Source organism: Lepisosteus oculatus, chromosome 3 (genome assembly GCF_040954835.1).
Source record: "Lepisosteus oculatus isolate fLepOcu1 chromosome 3, fLepOcu1.hap2, whole genome shotgun sequence".
Taxonomy (NCBI): domain Eukaryota; kingdom Metazoa; phylum Chordata; class Actinopteri; order Semionotiformes; family Lepisosteidae; genus Lepisosteus; species Lepisosteus oculatus.
In genome coordinates this window covers 33338521-33361975 of record NC_090698.1, presented here as the reverse complement: position 1 = coordinate 33361975, position 23455 = coordinate 33338521, and the positions used below count along the sequence as shown (strand labels likewise).

Below are 23455 nucleotides of genomic sequence, written 5' to 3'. Positions count from 1 at the left end.
CTTGGTAGGGCAGAAAACAACCCAGTTGTCCGCGTGGGGAAAAATGACACTGGTATGAACAGTACTTTAATCATCCAGCAAATTCAGACAACTAGGCAAGAAACTGAAGAACATGACTACCTCCTCAGGATTCCTTCCAGCATCGGGCAAAGCTGTAAAAGGGTAATTTGACAAAACAACTAATGGATGTGGACAGACCTGGAAAACCTTTCCGTGGCAAAGGCCATTTGTCTAGATGTGCTGGAATACATCTCAGTGGGATGGGCAGTCAGATGTACTGCTACCCACAAAGAAATCTAGAACAAGAATGATAAACTAGAATGGAAGGAGAGAAAGAAAGTCCAAAAGGAAGTTGTACGGGGAGGAAAAAAAAAAGATTTAAAAGAATTCTGCTTGAGACACAGAACAAATTTATCCCGAGAGTACCAATTCAAAAGCTAAAAAACAATTTAAAAGCTAATTCAAAAGCTAAAAAAATCCCAAATCCCAAATGGTTCAACAAATCAATTAGGAAAAATAAGGGAAAACAAAAGCACTTTAAACAAATTAAAAACAACAGTTAGAGAAAATAACACAATGAGTTGTAAGTATAGATTAAATATGATATTAGAAAAACCTAAAAAGAGAACAGAATATTGCATAATATGTGTAAAAAAAGTGTAAAAAATGTTTTCCTGTACTAAAACAGGAAAAGAACCATTAAGAATGAAGTACAATGCATATAAGACAATGACAGTAAACCTCTAGATAAAAAGGTAAATGGCAGAACTAAAGTACTGTACTTAAGTATTTGACTCAGGTGTACATTAAGGAAAAAGTCAACAACTTGCTTCAGGCAGCAGTAGTAGTTCTTTATTAAACAGCATAGCACAGAAAACACAGAACTCTTTCAAGTACTACAAGTACACAAGATAAATCTCCAGGGCTTGAAGCCTTACCAGTTCAGTCAATGAAAGAACAAGAAAAACAATTCAAGGTCACAAACACAACTCTTTTAATAGTGGCCAAGGGAAGTACTAATGGACTGGAGAATTGCTCATTTTTGCGCCTATCCATAAAAAGGATAAAACAGAACTAATTAATTATAGACCAATATGTCTATTACATGAAAGCCCATGGAACATATACACGATACCAGACGTCTGTGAGATAAACTGGTTTTAGTGGCTGAGCAGGCTTTTCTGAAAGGGGAACACTCGTACATCACAGGAGCCCGGATGGGTTTCGCACACTCAACACTGACCAACCACACTAACGTGCACATAAGATCAAGTGATTTACTGACTCACGGCCACAGTTTGTGCCTGGGGGGACGCTTTTCACCACACCACATCACCCCTCTCCAGAGTATTTACAAAGTAAAAGGAAACATGAGTTTAGTAACTACACAAAAGATATGACCGCCCTATCATCTCATATCGTCGATCACCTGATCTCGGTAACCTACTTGTTCACTGCTCCCTTGACCGCCCTTAGCAATCATCCACACCAGGCACTTCTCCTCTCAGTAGAGCTCGCTGTATCACATGCAATTACATATCTAACATCACATTCATTCAATGCCCCTCAGGACAATTCCGTATCACTCAGATGACATCTTGTACCTCCAGCAACCTTATTTACTGTATCGCTTGCAGTAAATGTCCAGCCATCTACATTGGCGAAACAGGAAGGAGACTGTGAGACCGCTTCAGAGAACAAGTCAGGGCTGTGAAGATTAAAGATCTCTCCAAGCCCATAGTTTCTCATTTCACGTCAGACGGCCATTATCACACTGTTCTCTCTGCATTCTCAACATAGGGTTTCTTAACTCCTATAGCAGAAAGAGATCAGAAACAAAAATTATCCTGAAACTTCGTTCTCACCTTTCCCCTTCTCTCAAAGAGAGATTCCATTTGCTGGCTCAACCTCCCAGATTTTGGTAAAGCTATATATGCACATTACTATTAATACATACTCATACATATTTATAGGGTGGCACGGTGGTTAGCATTACTTCCGCGCAGCACTGGGTCCCTGGGTTCAATTCCAGACCTTGGGTGCTATCTTCATGGAGTTTATATCTTCTTCCTGTGTTTGTGTGGGTTTCCTTCCACAGTCCAAAGACCTATTCGTAGGTTAATTGGACCATTTTTCCTACAAGCCAAGTGTGTGTATGTGTATGCTCTGTGATGAACTGGCATTTCATCCAGGGTTTTTACTGCCTCGTGCCCATTGCTTTCTGAGGGGGGCTCAAGCACCCCTGTGACCTTATATTGAATAAAGTGGTTAAAAATGGATGGATGGATATATTTAGATTTAAATGTATACAATAAAACCATAAAAAGAAAGAAATCCATATATGTAAGTGGTACAGAATTACTGATGATCTTCATTATAGCCATCTTCAAAAATGCATTTCCACAAGCTTTGACTCAAGCTACCCATTCTATTCTATTCCATCAAAGTTTCATTAGACTGGTACTCTGGAACCTCTGGTTGAGTTAACATGGAAAGACCATTCTGACTCCTTCTGATATCTTAACAGCCCCCACAAGCTCAGCATTAACTGTTGCTTTTAATATCTGAGCTAGTGCTCTGGAGCAATGGTGGTCTAAATAAAAGAGGTGAACAGTCAGGGATGAAGAAATATACAACATATACAGTATGTGACCTAAGTTTCAGATTTACAACCTTCCAAATAACATTTCTATTAATAAAAAATAAAGCCTCTTTTCATATAGATGACCATTGTGTGCCCCAAATGTAGAGTGCACATTTACTTGCAATATGAACAATTTAAATAAACTTTGCTCCTGTCAAGAAGGAACATTACGAAAGACAAAGTCTTTAACATCAACTATACATTAACATCAACTTATGATTATGAACAGTAAAACAAAACTGCACAGAGACCATTTGACAGATGAAGATGTGCTGCAGGACAGAATCCTGCCTGTTTCCACAAATAGGATTGTTGTAAAATATTTTTATAGCCTTTTGGTACAAAATACCACTGTTCACTGAGGGAGACCACAACATCTTAGCGTCTATCAATACAAAAGCTCTACTATCCTTTAGACTACACTGAAGTGCACTGGGGGATGGGGGAGTAATTTATGTAATAGACACTGACTAAATATTACATATGATTATATCCTTTTTATTGTTTCTTTGAAATATTACTCTAAAAGCTCTTGCTTATTTGAGTGGAGCTATGCGTGTAGAGCAACTTGCGAAATCCACAGCATCCCTACTGGCAGATCTCATGCCTTGAAGGTGTACAGGGACTCCCATCTCTCATCTCTTTAAACAATCAACCAAATAATGAGAACAGTTCAGTGGTTAGCATTCCAGCCTTGCAGCAATGGGGCCCTGAATTCCATTCCAGACATGGTTTGCTACAGATGCAGCCATTCAAAATGCACGGTACAAACCCGCAGTACGGTAACCTACCCACAAGCCACCGCGGGGCACCGTAGGGCACCGCGGTAAGTGATTGGCTGGCCAAAATGACCGACAGGGGCACTCGTGGTGCATTGGTTGGTAGCGAAAAGATTTAATCAGTTAATGTCTTTACTGTGCACATTTTAATCCACTTAGTTTTGAATATTTATATGGAATTTTACCACTAAAGGAAAATTTTAGTAGCTGAGCATAAAAAGAAGAGGAGCATAACGCATCTGAAGGTCATAAGCGATGTTAATTTAGGAACATAAACATTACTGTATGTACGTAAACTGTACTGTGTATGGGTGGTCTTGGTAGTTTAAAGAAAAAATACACACCAGTCTTCCATTTCTCCCTAAACATTTTAAGCATGAAAGTTTTATGAAACGGTACCCAAATATGTGATTGCTGTATAGAATGAATTTTAATTTAAAAAAATTATTTAACACGAAAATTAAGCTGTTTACATCTTCCGCCTGAGAACAGTCACCCATTGCTACCCAACGTAGAAACACAGCCACTAACTAGCAAAGAGAGGACATTAGCTAGCCAATATGATAAAGAAATAAATGATTATTTTGTTAATTTCTTTTGCACACTTATTTGAACATTTCCATCGATTGTACAAGCATTTGGAAACTGTCCAATCCCTAGTTCATCAGGCATTTTCTTTTACGTTGCTGGCATTCTCCCGGTCTGTGTCTTCTAGGATATAATGCCAACTACTCTTGTTTTTATGTCCACTATAACAGACAATCTCCTTTGCTTTTAACTAAGCGTTTAATAATTTCCTAAAATGAAAATGATTTACTTTATTTCCCTCACGGGATCAATAAAAGTATCTATCATCTGTCTAAACTATGGGACAGAATTCTGGGGTCTCCCCATACCAGAGATTATGGTAGGGCTTCAGAATGGCGATTGGCTGACACAATCTGACACCCCTCTGATTGGAGAAAAAAGACGTGCTGGTTTGCTATATGTACATACTGTACCAGGAAGAGGATTTTAAAAGTTAAAGAAGTAAAAACCTTACAGCGTACACAGATTTCTAAACTGATCAGGATCGTTATCTTTGTCTTATGCATAATAATGTTCACCGCTCTGTCTAGCAAATTAATAATAAACTTTATTTTATATAGCGTTTTAAACAAATAAGTAATTAGATTGCTTATAAACCTAATCACTTATTCTACATAAACACAACGTAATTGCTCTCTGAAAATGCCTTTTCTTTCTATTTAGGCTCAGATTTCAACTATAGATCGTATTATTATAAACTTTCTTGGAAAAATGCCTTTTATGTAAACCATGTTTGCTATTAATTCATTTAGGGTTAGAATATCTTCATTGTCTTCCAATCGAGTCGAGTTGACATTAGAAGCTTGCCACGCCCGGACTGTTACACCAAGGCATTAGCATGTTAAAGCGATTTCATTCAGGAGCCTAGCTTTCTTAACTAGTAAGTACTGTACTTCCTTGGTTTTGGAGGGTGGAGGTGTCTTTCGCTGGAAATCTCGCCCCCTTCTACTTTGAAAATACCTGTGAAACCAGTTTAATTCGTCACAGCCAGCACTCCCGCAGAGAGGGGGGTTGTACTCGTTAATGTCTAAGCCGGAACACATCATTATATCTAATTTTGTATTTCTATAAAAAGATCGTTTGCCCAGCCTAACACTATTGTTCTTATTGTTTTTATCCTGTAAAACGCTTTGAGGAGCACAGCTTTCTCACCACTTAGATTACTTTTTGATACCATCCTTTCACAAAGAAAAAACTTCTTGTATTTTCCGATGACATACAAGTGGAAAGATTACAGATTTTAATCGTCTTTTTTCTGAACCAGGGAAAATCTGATCATGTTTCTCTATAACAATAATAAAAAACTTTATTTTACATATCACCTTTAAAAGTGGCATCTCAAAGCAAAACAGTAGATGTAAACCACAGATTACAAAGTAAATACCCAGACAAACGCAAACACGTTTTTAATAAAATGCTTTTATTCATTCAGCAGAGAGAGCGTAAAAACTGGGCGTAACAGCTGTTCCTTTTTCTGATCTCTCGCTCTCTGGATAAACGTCTCGCCTGTCCTGTTCTTTGTTTTCCTAATTTGCCGATTATGCCTTCTGCGATCCACTCCTGCCCTCACACCTAAAGAAGACTATTTTTAATTTCTTTGCGCGGTCCATTGTGCAATTAACCCTTGTATGTGCCATCCTTAAGGTGATATCACATAAAGGTGATATGTAAAATAAATAAAAATTATTGTTATAGAGAAACATGATCAGATTTTCCCCGGTTCAGAAAAAAAGATCTAAAGTATACTAGTGACACACTTTTAATACAGTCTCTGCTGTGGTCTTGAGAACCTTGTGATATTTCGAGCTCTGGTTGAATTATAAGTGTCGCAGTTTAAATCTCTCTCTCTCAATTCACTACAAGGTGCTTTATTAGCATGACAGATGGGAACAATCAGTGTTGGGTATTTACTTTGCTTTGAGATACCACTTTTAAAGGTGATATATAAAATCAAGGCTTTAACTACGCAAGTCTGAGTTCTTGTGTCTGTCCTATCCGAACCCAAAAGTATCACAATATGTATCTTTATGGCAGGTGGTGTACAGCTTTTTAGTATAGATTACACTTTTCTAAAATGTATTTAAAAAATAAAAACGATTACAATCTAATCTTTCCACGTTTGATCTAACGTTTTGGTATTCAGAATTTCAGTTTACTCATATTTACAATGTCAGCTGGAAAAAAAGCGATTTCCTTACCAGGCCTCTTTCATCTACTTTTTGTCATTCATTCACACACCATCTTGTCTCAGCATTTCCCTTAGAAACAGCCACCAACCACAAAATGCCCTCAGATACTGTATTCTGTTCCAAAGATGGGATAACTGGAGAAGACGGCTAGGTGTTTTTTGCTTTCTATTTTTCTGTACAACCTGCATGCTTGTTTGTCTGAAGTCTTAAAGTTCATGACAATGCTTCACTCTTATCCTTATGCTACAAGCTTTATTCTTAACAAACACAAAGGAGGTGCATACTTCTTAATTAAGGCGGTACATACTTCTTTATGTGAAAACCATTAAATTATACAATCAGGTCAAAACAAAATATGAAGTATGCAATGTTTAAAAATTTAGATTAAAAAGCTTTTTCCACAGATTTTTGTTATTCTATCATTTTAGTTCAAACTAGACAGTTTCTAGTTTTTTAAGTTCTGAAACGTATACAAAATATTATAAACCTATGTAAATGTACTTTCTGAGCAAGGGAGAATATGACGATTTTCTTACTGTATCTTCACTTTTGAATAACCCTGATAGTTTTTAATGGGGTCATGTTGTCTATGAAACTATTAATAGTGTGCAGTTACACATTATCAGCTTTGAATACTCAGTATCATTAGATAATTGTTTTACAAAAGTCTTCTTTTCTCTTTCTCCATGACAAGCATTAATTACAGTAAAGGTCATTCCTAAAATATCTTATAGTTTATTGCCAGGACTCACACAAAGTAAGCAAATTAGTATTCCAGTCATGATGCTGGCTATAATTCTATAATGGCTATAATTTCTTTCCATTTGAATCCCAAAGTAAATCACAGATTTCTGAAAAAAATCCAATAATATTAGGGAATCTGATAGCAATAATATATATTTGCTAGAAGAAGATGCATGTTTTACTGCTTTGCCAATAAAATAAAAACTGGTGTTCTTAACGTGCATAAACACATCGCCATTCAGAAAAAAATACAATGCAAAAACTGTAATTCTTTTCAGTTGCCTTTCAAAGACCCCCTTGCCTCGAAACAGTATAACACAGAGGTTTTCATCTCACCTCAAGAATATTTTCAGTTATTGTAAAGTTTAGCATGTCAGGCATATTTTTTTCAGTGGTACAATCACAAGACTTGCCTTTAGTTATTGCCTCAAACTTCATGTGATCGATTCCCTTTGAACTTTATTGCAACAAGATAAATGCAACTGGCCACAGCTGAAGAGCTAGGCAGACAGACTGTCTTTCTTCAACAGTGAAGCACTGCTGATCCCAGTTATTGTCAATAAGTAAAAAATAAGTTATAATAAACAGAAATAACAAAATACAGTATGTAGTCAATGATTCCTCTTCATGGTTAAATCAACGCATTCATATTTAAGATGGTGTAGTGAATTAACTTTAAGCTATTTTCAATATACATCTAAAGCTGTAACCCTATATATCCCCAAGATATTTTTTGTTCCCATTAACCTGACACTTCACTGATTTTAAAGAAGGCAGACATCATTAAAGAAAAACTCTTAACCAGTGAGAGGTAATTTAGTACATTTTTACATGATTACTGGATCTTTACCATTTAAAATAAATTAAACAATCAGCAGGAAATAATGGTTTCATTTAAATCAGTTTTGTTTCTCTGCAGCCTTAATTTAACCAGCAGAATTTATTATTGTATACCTTCATGTTCTTTTAAAAAAAGTATTTGTGAGGTTTAGGTATCTTGAAATCTACAGAAATACTGAATTTCCGAATGTGGGACAACCTCACCAGTTATTCCTTTCTACCAGTGTTTTTTTTATTTAACATTTATTTTATTTCACAGCACAACACTCACAACACCTTCCATTTCAAGATGATCGCTTGCACAGTGCTCCTTGGGATGTTTGAAGCTTGGGAAATCTTTTTGTATCCAAATCCGGCTTTAAACTTCTCCACAACAGTATTACGGACCTGCCTGGTGTGTTCCTTGGTCTTCATGATGCTCTCTGCGCTTTCAACAGAACCTTGAGACTATCACAGAGCAGGTGCATTTATACAGAGACTTGATTACACACAGGTGGATTCTATTTATCACCATCAGTCATTTAGGACAACATTGGATCATTCAGAGATCCTCGCTGAACTTCTGGAGTGAGTTTGCGGCACTGAAAGTAAAGGGGCCGAATAATTTTGCATGCCCCACTTTTCATTTTTTTATTAGTTAAAAAAGTTTCAAAAATCCAATAGATTTCGTTCCACTTCACAATTGTGTCCCACTTGTTGGTGATTCTTCACATAAAATAAAAAATTTATATCTTTATGTTTGAAGCCTGAAATGTGGCAAAAGGTTGAAAAGTTCAAGGGGGCCGAATACTTTCGCAAGGCACTGTAACCCATGATGCAGTTCTACATAAAAAACATTAACTCTTTGTTAACCAAAACATGCCTTTACTACAGAGACAGATACTGCACAGGCTGCAAATATACTCCACAAATTCAGAAACAGTGGTCACTCACATTTTGCACAAATAGGAGTAATTGCAAATGTAAAACTTGCAAATATTCAGGTTTTACTGTATGAAAAAACAAAACCCAATGACACAACAAGGTTTAAATAGGTCCATCCTAATAGGTAATTGTGGTTAACACTAACGGTATACAGCCTAGACAAAAAGACCAAGTCAATTGGAAAAATCTGGCAACAGAAATGTTTTTAACACATCTAATAGTAGATTATGTGAAAAAACAAGTTGTGAACATGGAAGAAGCACAATATTTGTGTTGGTGTGATGATTAATATGATATGATAAAAGATTGCCAGATGCAAATATACTTGATATGCAAATAACTATAATGATATTTGCATAATAGTTCAACAGTAGTCACTAAGAAGTGAAATATGGGTTTGGAAGTGGAAAACCTATGTTTGAAACAGTGAAAACTTTGGAGCTCTAGGTAAACCTACAAATGATAAATACCATTAAGCCTTGCTCTCAATATTGTAATTGAGCATACATTTTCATTTGTTTCATACAGTGTTGCATTCATATTTGTTATTTCATATTCACATAAGTAAAAAAGGTAACAAAAATAATCACATGGAATATTCTATTAAAATACTGTAAAATGGACTAAAGTAAAATATATTACCTCTACTTTACAGCAATACATCATGGATTTGCACATGAAAAAAATGTTGGCTCACCATCAGCAAGGACTATCTCTGAACAAGAATAATGACTTAAGTTTACTCATATTTACAATGTAGCTATTTTGTTTTTCATTTGTTGTGTTCTATTAATATTCAATGTGACAAATATGATTAAAGCCCAAAGATATTTTTCAAGTAAGGCTACAGATCACAACTAAATACTGTGGTATGCAGTTTAAAAAATAAATGAATCCTTGCTTTTAGGAAAGGCGAATATTTAAATAGAGGTCAGCTGTCAAGGTGGACTGGTTTCTATTCTGAAATTTCTTGAAAACTAGTAAGATAAAATCATTAGCTTTACGATACACACACAGTTTTTACCACACAAAACATTTCCACCTGTCCTGAAAACATTCCAGTAGGTGTCCTTTGGCAAACCTGAAATGTTTACTTGTCACTGTATAATATCAACACATTTGGCACAAACCAAACACTAACTTCCAATAAAAGCACTTCATCCCAGCTGCCAAGCATGGTAATGTGGGTATCATGGTCTGGGGTTGCTCTGCCCAAAAAAAGCAAGCTCTTCATGCAAGGAAACCCTCAAATGATACCAGATTGAAGCAGTAATGTAAGGAAGAATGGGCCAAAATTAATAAAAGATGATACGAGAGACTCATAAACTGTTATAGGACATATCTAGTAGAAGTCATTGCTGCCGAAAGGAGGAGCCGCAAGTTACTGAATCTAAGTGTTCACAGACATATTCACATAAAAATACTTACTGTTGGACTGCTCGGTTAATGAAATAATCCAAAAAAGTCTGTGTGTTACATTTTGATTGTCTTCAACATTAAGACTTTCATGAATATCTAATTACTTTTTGGTTTAAAATATATGAGAATATGGACGGACATATAGTAGTAGGTTTCAAGCCTTTTTCTTGGCACTACACCAAATTACAGGAGTTTCAGCTGTCTTAACTGCCTTCAAGACATACACAGCACCTAAAAAACTCCAAGGGCAGACCACTGTTTTCAAAAAGCAATAAATATCTTTAGTACACTGACCAACGCTCACTGAAGAGTAACATTCTCACACTAGTATGTGATTTTAACTTCTGCTATAGCTGCTTGTAAGCACAGTTTCAATACACTTCTGTTCCAAGAATGCCAAGCACTTGCTTTGGGTCATCAACATGTTACAGCTATGCAACACCTCAATAGTGTTCTACCTATTCTGAACCCTCACACAGCCTTCTCAAAGTGTTTGTGGCTTCTCTTCCTTAGAAAGCTTTTTTAAGAGACCTTCAATAATATTTTTAAAAATGGCAAAACAAATTCAAGGGGCTGAAACAGCAATACTTTGGACTTGCTGGGAAAAATCAGATCAGAAGTTTCTTCCACATTTTTGCAGCTTACAGACACAAACAAGGACAGTTCGTGTACAAGGTACTATTATCCAGAAATATATCCACAAGAAAATACAGCATGATTTATGCATATTTGCTAAAAACAAAACACAAACCCAACCTCAAAAAATCAGAAGTAGAAGAATTCAAATATTTCATTAGCATATCCTGTGGTGATACACATCAAAGAGTGAAATAGCTGCAAAGAGAGAAGAATCTCTCTCATGATCTTAACTCCTCGTGTTCAGTGCCCCAAAGCCAACTTCATTTTTTCCCAGGAAACCAGACAGGTAATGAGTTCTAATGGTGCACAACATTCCTGCTGCCACTTACAAGGCACATCTGTGGTTTTACAGCTCCGCCGTGACATCCTTCCTACCTACTCATCTGGCCTTCCGCTGTTCTCTACGAGGTGACAGCATACCGCACACTGCGAAAGCTGAAATCCTTTTATCTTCTCATGTAAGGGCCTCCGTGCGGCGTTCTGATGTGGAACAGTATTTTTTCACTTTATCAAACCCACTTTACAGATCTTTCCGTTCAAAAGCACAAAAAATCCCCCCAAAATAACAGATACAGGGAATATGCAAATTACAACCTACTGAAGATAACTGCCCAAAAACTGATTATTAAACTTTATGTGAAGAACTCTCAGTGTAGTAGCTGTCTCTGTAGTTCTTCATTTTTTTCCAAACTTATTGCTAACTACTTCAATAATTAGACCTTAATGCAGGCCCACACATTCTGAAAAAAAATAATCTTATGCAGGAAACTTCTGAGGTTAGTAATTTTTCAAAAATTTGGAAATGTAAAATAGGGGTAATTCTGTACTGACACATAACCTACATATATCACAATATAAATGAATAAGAAACATTTTAATATTTTATGAATTTTTATTCACAGCACAAAATGTATTTTGTAAAAAAGCTCAACTGTACCTCCTTTTTATTTTCTCTTTTTAACAAGGTTTCTAGTTCTGTTTAGGTGGACAGTGTAGTTATAGATTTCTGAAAAATTGTATTAATCACAAATGTGCTTTAAAACTGACAACTAAATGCATAAAATAGTCCATGTAACACATCAGGTTTATGTGCAAAGGAACAGGTTATGTCTCTGTTTAAATTCAAATTAAACAGGGTTTTGACACACAGACAACATCACTGATTGGATTTGAATAAGAAATATTTGGTCTATCTTACAGTACAAGCATGTGATGGGTTATTACATTTGAGAGGCTTAGCTACACTATTATTTAAGTCATAGTAGATATTGGTCCATAGTCAGCAGAAATGGGTGTTTCCCTCATTACAACCGCTGTTGTAACAAAAGCACTGAGACAAAGACATGTATTTAGACTCAGACATGTGAAATGCATCTCTCCGCACTTGTCATTGCTGTCAATGCAGAGAGAGACCTGCAGAACAAAAGCTTGACAATTTTAAGTCTGGTTACAGTTTTATCTACAGTAGATCTATCCAGATCCAGAGATAGGCTAATGCACGTCATCTGTATATTGTTAAGTAAAATGCAAAAATGTAAAATAAATCAAACCCTTTAAAGCTTTTACATAGTATTTTTAGTATTATATATAGTTATGTAACACAGAAATGTTACATAGTATAAATAGAAACTGTTGAAATTTGCAGTTTTTAGTGCACAAATATGAATGTGTGTTTTAATTTCTGGCTTTCTAATGTTTGCACTGAAGAGTACCATGTATCGACAGTATGTGCCACTGCTGACGAATACTGTAACATTTCTTGTAAAGTTCTTAGAATTGTACCTTTCTCTGCAACAGTTTGCAGTCATTATTTACCTCATTGGCTTTGTATCCATTATGATATTTATTCCTGGGGCTACCAGTACCAGTAATTTAATTTGTTTTTGAAAAAAGCAAGAAGCATTTTAATGCAATGTGTTTCAATGTACTGTATGTGGCCATGTGTTACTGGTACATCACTACCTGAGAGGACATATTCACTTCCTTGCCATACTGACCATGTATGCATGTATTTCTCACGCATCATTATTTTGGTTCCCAAAACAAAAAAATATACAAAACAAACTTGAACTGTGAAGAAAACAGAAAGCATGATTTGTTGCTTGACAGAAGTTTAACTTAAAATTAAGTTCTGGGTATTTGATAAAACATGTACTTGCAAATCAAATTAAATTGCATCAACGAAAAAGAAAATTAGATGCTTCTGTAATTCTGAACCTGGTTCTGTTCTGGCTTATTTATATTCTTACAGCTTCTCCCAGACAGTCATCTTATTTAAATGTGACAATTTAAATTAAATCTCTGCAATGACTGGACACCACCTAAAAATTAGTCTGCGATTCCAGTTTCCAATATAAAACCCTCCAGGAAACTTAACAATGACACATCATAAATAAGATGCAACAGTAACTATGATGAAACTTTTATTTTTCTACATTACATGGAGAAGTTACAATAAATAAGGACATGTTTCCTAAATACTAAATATTAAGATTATCAAGCTAACTATATTATTAGTGGTAGTATTCATACACCTACATGCTGGTTAGTTTTATGGTACAGGTTGGTTAAATGCTGAATGTATTAGCATATATGCATCACCGTCCATAAAATATTCAAAACTAAATTAAAGTTTTGAACAAAGTGACAGAAGAATGTTAGTTCTGTTAGTAACTATATATTGTATATAACATTTTCTTTGCATTGGAGCAATAGATGTATAAACGTTTTCCAGAATAAGTCACCTACAGCATCTATTGCTCTTGAAATAAATGCCTTATTTAGGTCCCTTCCATAGCCCTGAATCAAGTCTCACATAAACCAGACAGATGAAGCTGCATGGCTTTAAATTCAACAGGGACTCTTTTCTCACAACTGTCCTTTTAATGATTAGACTAGCAGAACTGACCACACAATTGCAACGAATCCTATAGAATAGCCTGGATGGATGAGATCCTTGGATCATATCTTCTACCAGACAGTTAACAGTTCCAATGCTAACACATTCAGTATCTTTCTGCAAGGACCAAAATATATTAACCACTCATTCCGATATAAGGTTAAGTAATAATACTTGGTCTCTTGATGAATGAAAAAAAAATCCTTCTTCTATGAAATTCAGGGAATTTTACATAGGATCACCATTTAAAAATTACATGCTGACTATACCCAAAAGTAAAGCCAACAGTAAGGCTATTCACTTTAAATGCAGAACTTTAGACATGCTCATTCAGAATCACAGAATGGGTACGTCTCAGATCACTGCCATTCTGCTGGGCACATATAGAGTTTTCTGCTATATCACTCAGACCTACTACTTGTACACTTTAGGCTCAGAGGACAGGTCCTGTGTGTGGTAGATTGCTCTGTCCTAAGATATCTGCCTGCAGTATCCCACCCTGTCTCTGACAGTGAAGCATAAGATACAGTTGTTATAGAAAGTCACCACCACTTTTCAAAATGCTCACCTTTTGTTGCCCTAAAGCCCAAAAAGAAGACAAATAAAACCAATTTTATTTACAAATTGTATCTTGCAACATCCAAGTGAAAAAGAAGCAAAATTTCTGAAAATAAAAAAAATAGAATAACTAGGTTTGATAAGAGAACGCCCACCTAAGTTAATGGTGGAAGCACCTTTTGCTTGAATTTCAGCCTTGAGTCTGTTTGGATACATCTCTTCCAACTTTGCACACCTAGAGGGAGGAATATTTGCCCATTCCTTTTACAGAACTGTTCAAGCTCTGTCAAACTGTGTGGTGACTGTTGATAGACTGCCCTCTTCAAGTTATTCCAAAGATTTTCGATGGGATTTAGATCAGGGCTCTGACTAAGCCACTCATGGGCATTCACCTTCCTGTCCTTCAATCAACTTCCTGGCTTAGGGCTGCAGGTTTTCTTCAAGAATTTGCCTGTTTTTTGCACCATCCATCTTCCCTTCTATCCTGACAAGTGCCCCAGTCCCAGCTGAAGAGAAAAACCTCCACGACAGGATGCTGCCACCACTGTGCTTTACTGTAGGAATGGTGTTCTTTGGATGGCAAGATGAACTGGGTTTTCACCAGATGTACCGTTTTGCATTCCAGCCAAAAGTTCAATTTTGGTCTCATCTGACCACAGCACCTTTTGCCACTTGGCCACAGAATCTTTAAGATGCTTTGTAGCAAAACATAAACAAACTTGATATGGCTTTTTTAAGGAGTGTTTTTTTTCTTGCCACCCTCCCATACAGGCCAGATTTGTGGATCGCTTTGTACTACTGTTGTCACATGCACACGATGACCAGTCTTTGCCATAAAGACCTGTAGCTTGTTCAAAGTTGCCATCGGCCTCTGATCAGTCTCCTTCTTGCTTGCTCATCCAGTTGGGAGGGACAGCCTGATCTAGGCAAAGTCTGGGTGATGCCATACACCTTCCATTTCTTAATGATGCTTTTGACTGTGCTCCAAGGGATACTTAAAGGTTCCCTTATCCAAATAAGGGATTGTACTGTTGTAAATTAATTTTCAGAATGTTTTTGAATGTTATGTTCACTTGGCTAATGTGGGTTACTGTGTGTAAATAAAAATGGAATTTAATTTGTTAGATTTTCAAAGTGTCATACAACAAAAGGTACAAATTTTGAAAGGGAGTGGTGATTTTCTATAGCCACTGTATGAAAAGTAGATCTAAATTAGGGTGACCATATTTTGGTTTTCAAAAAAGAGGACTTGGTGGGTGAGGGATAATTGACACTCAGCATATGCCTCCAAAGTAATTAATCTTCTTTACTTTTTCTAATCAAAACATCAATTTAAACTCTCTACTTTTTATTAAACTTCTTAGTAAAATTTTAAACAGTTACAGGGTTGCTATTTCTCTTAATATTTCTCCATAATGGCAAACAAGGAAAAAATGAAAAATAGCCCTATTTTTAACTTAAATTTTTTTAAAACATTTTTTTTACACAAGTCTTAACATCTAAGGAAAAAAATGAAGACAACTTAGGAGAAGTCCTCACTGGTTGCAAAAATGATCACTTTTAACTAAACATTTTGAAATATAATGAAACAAGTTAAACATTGTTATTTGTCATGGCCATAAAAACAGCCACGCGCACAAAAACCTTTTTCAAGCTGTGCTGCATATGGTGCGTGTAGGTTCAAAACATCTACTGGTAATGCATGGAATGAACGAAAATATGTAGGGCTATGTTTGTTTACACAGTCTGAGTGAAGAGCAAAACAAAATCCCGGCCAATTTATGGAATTTTATAAATCCTGGTCGGACCGATATTTTAGGTCTCAAAAAGAGGACATGTCCAGGAAAAAGAGGACATCTGGTCAGCTTACCTAAATATTTAGTACTCTTAAGGTGAATTTTATTAACGTAATTGTTTTTTTCAATTTCCTTAGGTTGTGTGCGTGTTTGGATCAAAGGAAAGTCTTTACCAACAAAGAAAAGAAGGTGGTGAAAGTTTGAAAGCATAAAATGTTTGCTACTGCGTTTCACAGATGTAGCAACAACAGCAAGCATTACACAAGTTAATCTTGTTGTAAGCTAAAAGAGTCAATAGCATAAGTCGCACCTTTAGTCGTATCTTTAGCTTCCCATTCATACTAGAAGTTTGCAAGAACATGGCTTGAACATTACTACTAAATGTCTATCATCACCAAATGTCCACAGCTCTAATCCATCAAGTTTCTTCGGCAATAGAAAAAACACTGTATTTTACCAGGAGAGTCAAAGAGTAAAGTATTCAAATCTGAATTATGAAGATTACATCATGTATAAAAAGTCCTGGTCAGCTGACAGTTTTGAAATAGCTGAGAGACATGAAATTGACAGAATAGAATGCATTGTAATTGATAATGGATGGTAATTCCTTTTCTGCATTTAATTTTCATACAGCCCATTTTTGGAATGATGCTTGAATTACAGCTGTCTTACTGATTGGCTTATACACAAGAAAAGGTTGCAACTGCCACTGAGCAGTTTTGCTGACCTACAGATATTGTCTGTTGCAGGCACAGGCATCTGCAGTTGTAATACTGACACAGTACACTTGGTTCCATTAATAAACCATGCAAAATCAGCTGTATCCAGTAATCCCAGAATGACAGAAAACATAAGTTTGAACACCTCAGTTTACTTTGTGCTATAGTCGACTGTCCAATTTTACTTTTTAACTGGTCTAAAATTGCAAGATTACAGTAGCACTGGTGGTCTACAATTTAAATTTTATCTATACTTGAGTGCAAAAGATCTGCAATGTTCAAACATTTGCATGCATTTCAAAGCAACAGGTATAACTGAACTGTCTTCCTATTTACATTGCTGAGTATCTTACTATCTTTCAACCATGTTTAATTCAAAATAATTTATTTTAATTTACCCAATGATAATGCATTTCACCCACAGCTATTTCGATGGAGACTGAGGGTAGCTTTTCACTGAGTAAACTCTTTTTAATGTTAGTTAGTAGCTGTACTCAGTACTCAAGTATGGTTTTTATTACATAAGAAAATGTAACAAAATATAATTAAATATTGTTTTGCGACAGACACTGACATCAATTGACCACAAATCAATTTACTCTGAATCAAACAGAGTCAGGATCTCACAGGACACACTGGTGACGTAAAAAGCATGACCTTATTTAAATTGAAACAGATGAATCAAGAAAGGGATTTAAAGGACTCTATGCTCCAAAAAACATATGTTCCCCACAGTTATAACATACTTTACCAAATATTTTTTTTTACAAACTGCTAGAAGTTTCAAGGTTATGAAACTGTAGGTACTGTCTTTTTAAATAAAGCAAAATAAAAAAAATGCTTTCTGAGTTTTAGTGAAGAAAGCAATTCAGCAGAGGAATAAATAATAAATGCTGTATTCATGCCAACATAAAACCAAATTTTTGCCAGTTGCATGACTGTCCATCAGCTCTCTCTGTATACTGTATATGTTGTGTCATAACACAAACCATGTTAGGTGTGCTGGAGGACTGGGAATCTTCTCTGCATAGTCTAGTTGTGTTTGACTCATATACGGCACAACATTGAGCTGTGTAAATCTCCTGTGCTAGAAAGGTATGATTTTGCAGAAATGACTCCTAAAGCACGATGTTGTGCAATACAAAGGCACAGCAACTCGCTTATCTGTATGGTTTAATACAGATTCTCTATGGCTTTACACATGAGCTGATCAGAGGGAGATTTACAAACCAATGTTGAAAATGTCAGAGCTGGTACAGAACATTTTTAAAGAAAAGCAAAATGTAAATATGCAAAACAAAACTATTTTGTAAATAATGTCCAACTGTGCACATTGCTTTGCTGTTAGACAATGATTAAACCAACAGTAATTCAATTTTCTGTTTCTCCTTTACTCAGTTTTGTTCAACACAATGACCTAAGAAGACTAAGAGCAGGTCTTTCCAAAACCTCATTTTCAGTGCCAATGGACTTTTACTACTTAACTTGACTAATTATTTAATGATACCTTTAAATTGCTTCCCTTCCTATGAAGATATACATTTCTATGTAAAATCTCCAAAATATTTAAAAGAAATCTGATTAGTAAAATATTGGATAACTTTCGTATAACTAAGAGCTCACTTTTAGCTCAAACAAAATACAATGTAGTCAAAAGGACCTGGATTGGGAATCCAAGCAGAAGTGAGTTTTCACAACTGCATAAAGTCCAAAATAAGAAAATGCAGTACATATACATTATTTGAATTTGCTAAAAAACAAACTGAATTCTTTTGACATAGTTTTGTGCATAGCCTTCATTCATTTTTCTAGTTGCCATATAATAATAAACGTCTCATTATCATTGACAATAATATATTTTATATGATTGTCTTATCCCAAAGCATCTTTTCAGAAAGCTTCTTTGTAAACAACCTAACTGTAAAGCCATTCAAAGAAGATATCATGTCCTTTTTTCTAAATAAAGTACTTGTTTGTTTTTTGTAAGGGTCTCTCACTGGAAGGCATTGATGATGTGGCTATATTGCAATTTGGTTAAGAAGCTGGCATGGTGTTCAGTATTAATGTCAAATATTTAAACTCATGGCAAAAGGGTAAAAACATACTGTAGCTTACCAATTACATTATAGAGCAAGAACCAACTTACTTGCACAATAATAGAAGTAGAAAACTGTCACAGGCATTTCTCCACACTTTGCACTGAAGGATCTTAGTGCCAAACTAGGTGCTGTTATTGATCATATCCCAACCAGTGGTACTAGGCACTGGTGGACTAATTAAGTGTGTCAAAGATATGTACAGTACTTTCCATCACCCACTCCCACTACAGCTGTAGTCATTTTAAACTCACAAGCCTAAAAGAAACCTTACAAAGCTCAAAATAAAATAATACTGTACGTCTCTCCTCCAACGCACACTTGATACTTTGCACTTTGACTTCCAACTAAAATGGATCATAAAAAATCCCTTTTAGATTCCACTCGGGTAGCTTGGACAGCTAAATTTAAGGCTCAGTTTACATCTGTACACAACATATAATTTTTATCCTTGTTTTAAAGGTATTTATATTCTGAATACAAATTAATACACATATACAAACTACCAAAACTCAAATTATACAATTTAAATTAATGTATCAATAGATATTGTTTTTTTTGTTAAGCTGCACATTTTCTCAGGATGTTTGCAATGAGAATATAGGCAAAACTTAGTTCGTCATATGACTCTGTCTAAGATGTAGATAAGATACACTTCCAGAATGTGAAATCATGAGGTGGTGAAATGGAATCCAAAACCCAAAAGCTCTTTGTGAAAAAACAGACCATAGACAATGCCAAGTTTACAGCTCATTAATGAGCTTGCTGTATTAAAGACGCCTGCATTTGACCTGCAATTGCGGTCAACTCATGATCAGCTTATAACCAACACTCTCTTCAATCATTTTATTTTACTTTTACCACATTTTTACTTGGTTTCAACTATGAAGACAGAAAATGTAAGATGCAGCTGCAGCCTTGCAAAACAGACATATTAAATGTCCTGAATCACAAAAGAGGCTGATTTGCCACTGTACACACAGCAAATATGTAGATCATTAACAAAACATGCCAATTTCATTGTGCCTTATTTCACTTTGTATAGATCTTATGTAACTCATCAAAGTTGAAATGACAAAAGGGAATCGTTTGAACACATTGTTTATACAATATGTCACTAGGCTGTTTCCTTCCTTTTCTTGCAACACAGATTTGCCACAGTGTATAAGCTGCATTTTTGCATACAGTTAGGGAATGGCCAAATTTGTCTGGCCTATGAGATAAGGGATCCTGTACTTCATCTAGTATTGTAGACCAGAATTCTCCATGATTTTCCTATTGTGCTTTCAGTGAATAACAGATTCTCTCTTGATCTTTGAAGCAGAAAAGGGTTTGGCAAGCTGGACTCACAGTTGCTAAAATCATTGCTCAATAATGGGAGCCTCTGTATGCCTTTCTTTTGCATCAGTGGGTCTTTTGTTTTACCACAGTTATCTGTGTGAGATCTGTATCCCTAATGCACCTGGTCCCAGGAGAACCTATAAAACATGACTGGGTTTCTATTTCAGTATGGGGTCCACTAGAAATGTTGCAATTAAGGATTACTAATGTCAATAATAGCCCCACTTACATTTTGATTAATATTAAAATATGACAATATCTAAAAATAATAAATTAATGTGCACATCTTACCATTTAGTGTGATCATTGCCCTTGTTTTCATTACTTGAAACTATAAGCAACACAAAAGTCTCTGAGTGTTCAGTTATAAACCAACTACAGGAGGGACAAAGAACAGATTTAATAAGTGAAAATACCTGTTCACAGAGGTATGCTGATCTAAATGTTGCAATAAATTCCAAAATCGCTAGGAATGGTCAGAAATATCTGTGTATTTTCCTCACAAAGTTTTGTGCCTGTTGTACTTGTGCCAAACCCAACGCTTAGCATATGACCCAAAGTTAATAAAAACCTCCTCCACTTCTCAGAGTTTTCCACGTGCCTTCTGGCAAACTGTAGTTAAGATTTGATGTGAGTATTTTTCAACTCATTTTTGCTACTCTTCCATGAAGCCGTGAATCAGGTCATTTACTGGGATAATGGAGTAAAGTCACAAAGTCCAATACCAACTTGGTGCTTTGGTACTACGTAGCATTTGCTAGGCCTGTCCTGTTTTCCTGCTGTTTGCAGGATTATCACTTACATTACAATATTAATTCCAAATTTTATTTAGTTTCCCATAACTAGCTGTTATGCACAACAAACATAAAACTTGTTTACCCCATAAATGTTATTTTACAAAAAGGAAAAAATGAAGAATGCTGAGTAAGTTAAGGTCTTACTAGTGAGATGTTCCATGCACAGTTCAGTACTTTGCTAGGACCAACAATGCAACCCCGCAGTCTGTACAGTCTTTCTGTGGAGACAAAATGCACTTTTAAGGAAGAATGCATACTACATGCCAATTAGAAACTTTCATTCACATTTGACATGAAATTATCAGGCAATTGTGAATTAGATTAATACCATCTCAATCTGAAACTTCCAACTGTTCATTAACATGAAGGACTCTTGAAGGTGTATGAGGAGAATAAGGACAAAGCTCCATAGCTCCTACAAGAAAGCAAGCAACTTTTTTGTAGCTTTTCTAGAAGAAAGAAAGCAACAGCTCTGTGCAATATCCTGTGCATCGCATGTAACACGTAACCCCTGTGCCCTCACTGCCCAAGCAGCACAGAGGCCTGTGCACTACAAAATGAGTTATCCCAGTTACAGTTAGCTAAAGACACAGCCCAGGCGTGAACTGTGATGTCAGGATTATAGGGCTCAACCTGCAATATGAGCAAGTGAATTTAATGCTTTAGAGCTCCTCAACCACATAAAATGTTCTGCCACTTCAGTCATGATGTGCATACAGATGACAAACTCAAGCTAATTCTCATACTCATGTTTCTCAGATATTTCTGTAAACACTGCTGCTGCTGATGTTTTCTGCACTACTCTAAGCTCAACGATTTCTTGAAGAAAAGGAAGTTCACTTTTCATTTTGTAAAGAAATAAATATCAGTAATGGATATGGGCTTGTTAACTTCAAGCTCTGCATATTCCATTTTTAACTTCTATTTTTCATTTTTCCTTAGACTATGACTGTCATTTAAAAACAAATAGATCTCTTCAGTGGGTAGCACTTTTAAGCCAACAGCACTTTCTACAGACACCTGTTGTCAGTTAGCAATTACACTGCAATCTGAACCTTGCCACAGCATCCCAAAGTGCTTAAACAAATGAATAAATGAGATTGATAAATTTGATGTACTAAAACAAAGTGGTAATACCTTAATAGTAAAATGTAAAGAACGCGTTGGCACATCTGCAGTCTTCCCACACTTACTGAAAGTAATGTCGGGAATGTGACAGTAGATGCAGACAGATGTAATCTGAAACTGAAGTGATGGGCGGATGCTTTTGGAGAATGCTGCTTCCCACACAGGACATTTACAAATCTCAAATGCAGAAAGGCACTGTTAAGTCAGAAAGGACTGAATAATAATCATGGAACTCTTAACAAAATTACCCTCTCAACTGAACCAGTTTCTCTGACAGCTACCTGCAGGTAGTAAAAATGCTAACATTTTGCATGCAAATATGGTTATCAGATTCCATTTTGGCTGAACAAAATCTACAATACAATGTTGTTGTTATGCTACTCTTCTTGATCTGACAATGGAGTTCCACAGATTAAGTACTCCTGTAAAAATTAACTGTTAGTACTCAAATAAATATATTATAAATAAATAAAATATTTTAGTCTAAACTACAGTTTCTAAAATGTGAGAGAACACATTTTTTTCCAAACATAAATGTATAATGACTTTTAAAAGCATAACCATTGACATCATAATGACAGAAAACAACCAAGATTATTTTTAGTCATACATTCCAGAGATGACAGAACACTGTAACAGTTAACTGAATTTTCAAAATTCAAAGTTAGCTGAAGCTTTTGTTTCCAACGATCACAGTTGTTGTAAACTAGAGTTAACTAAAAGTTAAGAAAAGTGTACAATAAGATCCCAGCCTCCAAATGCTGTATCCAAAAACATCTCTAGATAACTTCATTATGCAAACTACACTTATTCATGAGAGTGATTGCAATTGGACATTCAAATTTTATATGATTGTTTTCTGAGATCATTACTAGTTCTGCTTATCTGAATGGATTACTGCATTCACCACCAATACTTTCACAGGATCTTAGCAGCTCATTCTATTTGAAATAAACAGGATTTTGGCACAGTTTTGTCTAAAATCTATGAAGATCTTATGCTTTTAGTGCACGGTGTGTATACACAGTACAGACACAATCTTTTAAAAATGTATTTGCAAAAAAATGTACATACAGTATGTAAGAATTACAGACTGGTACCTCTAGCACTTTGAGATCTATTATAGGGTGTGTGAGAGTCAATCCAGCAAATACGTCATTTAGAAACACTAAAAAAATGTAATCCATTACCTAAACCCAAGATGCGTCTAGGACGCCACAAAATGCTTTCAGCATACCTTTTGTCTAATAGCATAATATTTGCGAGCCTTTGACCTGATATATGATAGAAGGGACAGACATCATTTCAAGCCACCTTGATTCTCCGATCCAGTCATTGCAATTATCTAATTGCTA

The 23455-nt window shown here is 35.6% G+C and overlaps 1 protein-coding gene across 5 annotated transcripts in view; it reads right to left on the bottom strand.

Annotated features, from left to right (window-relative positions):
- The window catches only part of jak2a (Janus kinase 2a), a 102995-nt gene that overhangs the window by 52281 nt on the left and 27259 nt on the right, over positions 1-23455 (bottom strand). For 3 of the 5 annotated variants that reach the window (XM_069187132.1, XM_069187130.1, XM_069187131.1), the window contains exon 2: positions 21117-21190. The exons of 1 other annotated variant lie outside the window; for it this stretch is intronic. The gene's annotated coding sequence lies outside the window, so the exon portion shown is untranslated. Of the gene's footprint in view, positions 1-198; positions 217-21116; positions 21191-23455 lie in introns of those variants that run through there. One more of the 5 variants, XM_069187134.1, reaches the window with a different exon arrangement.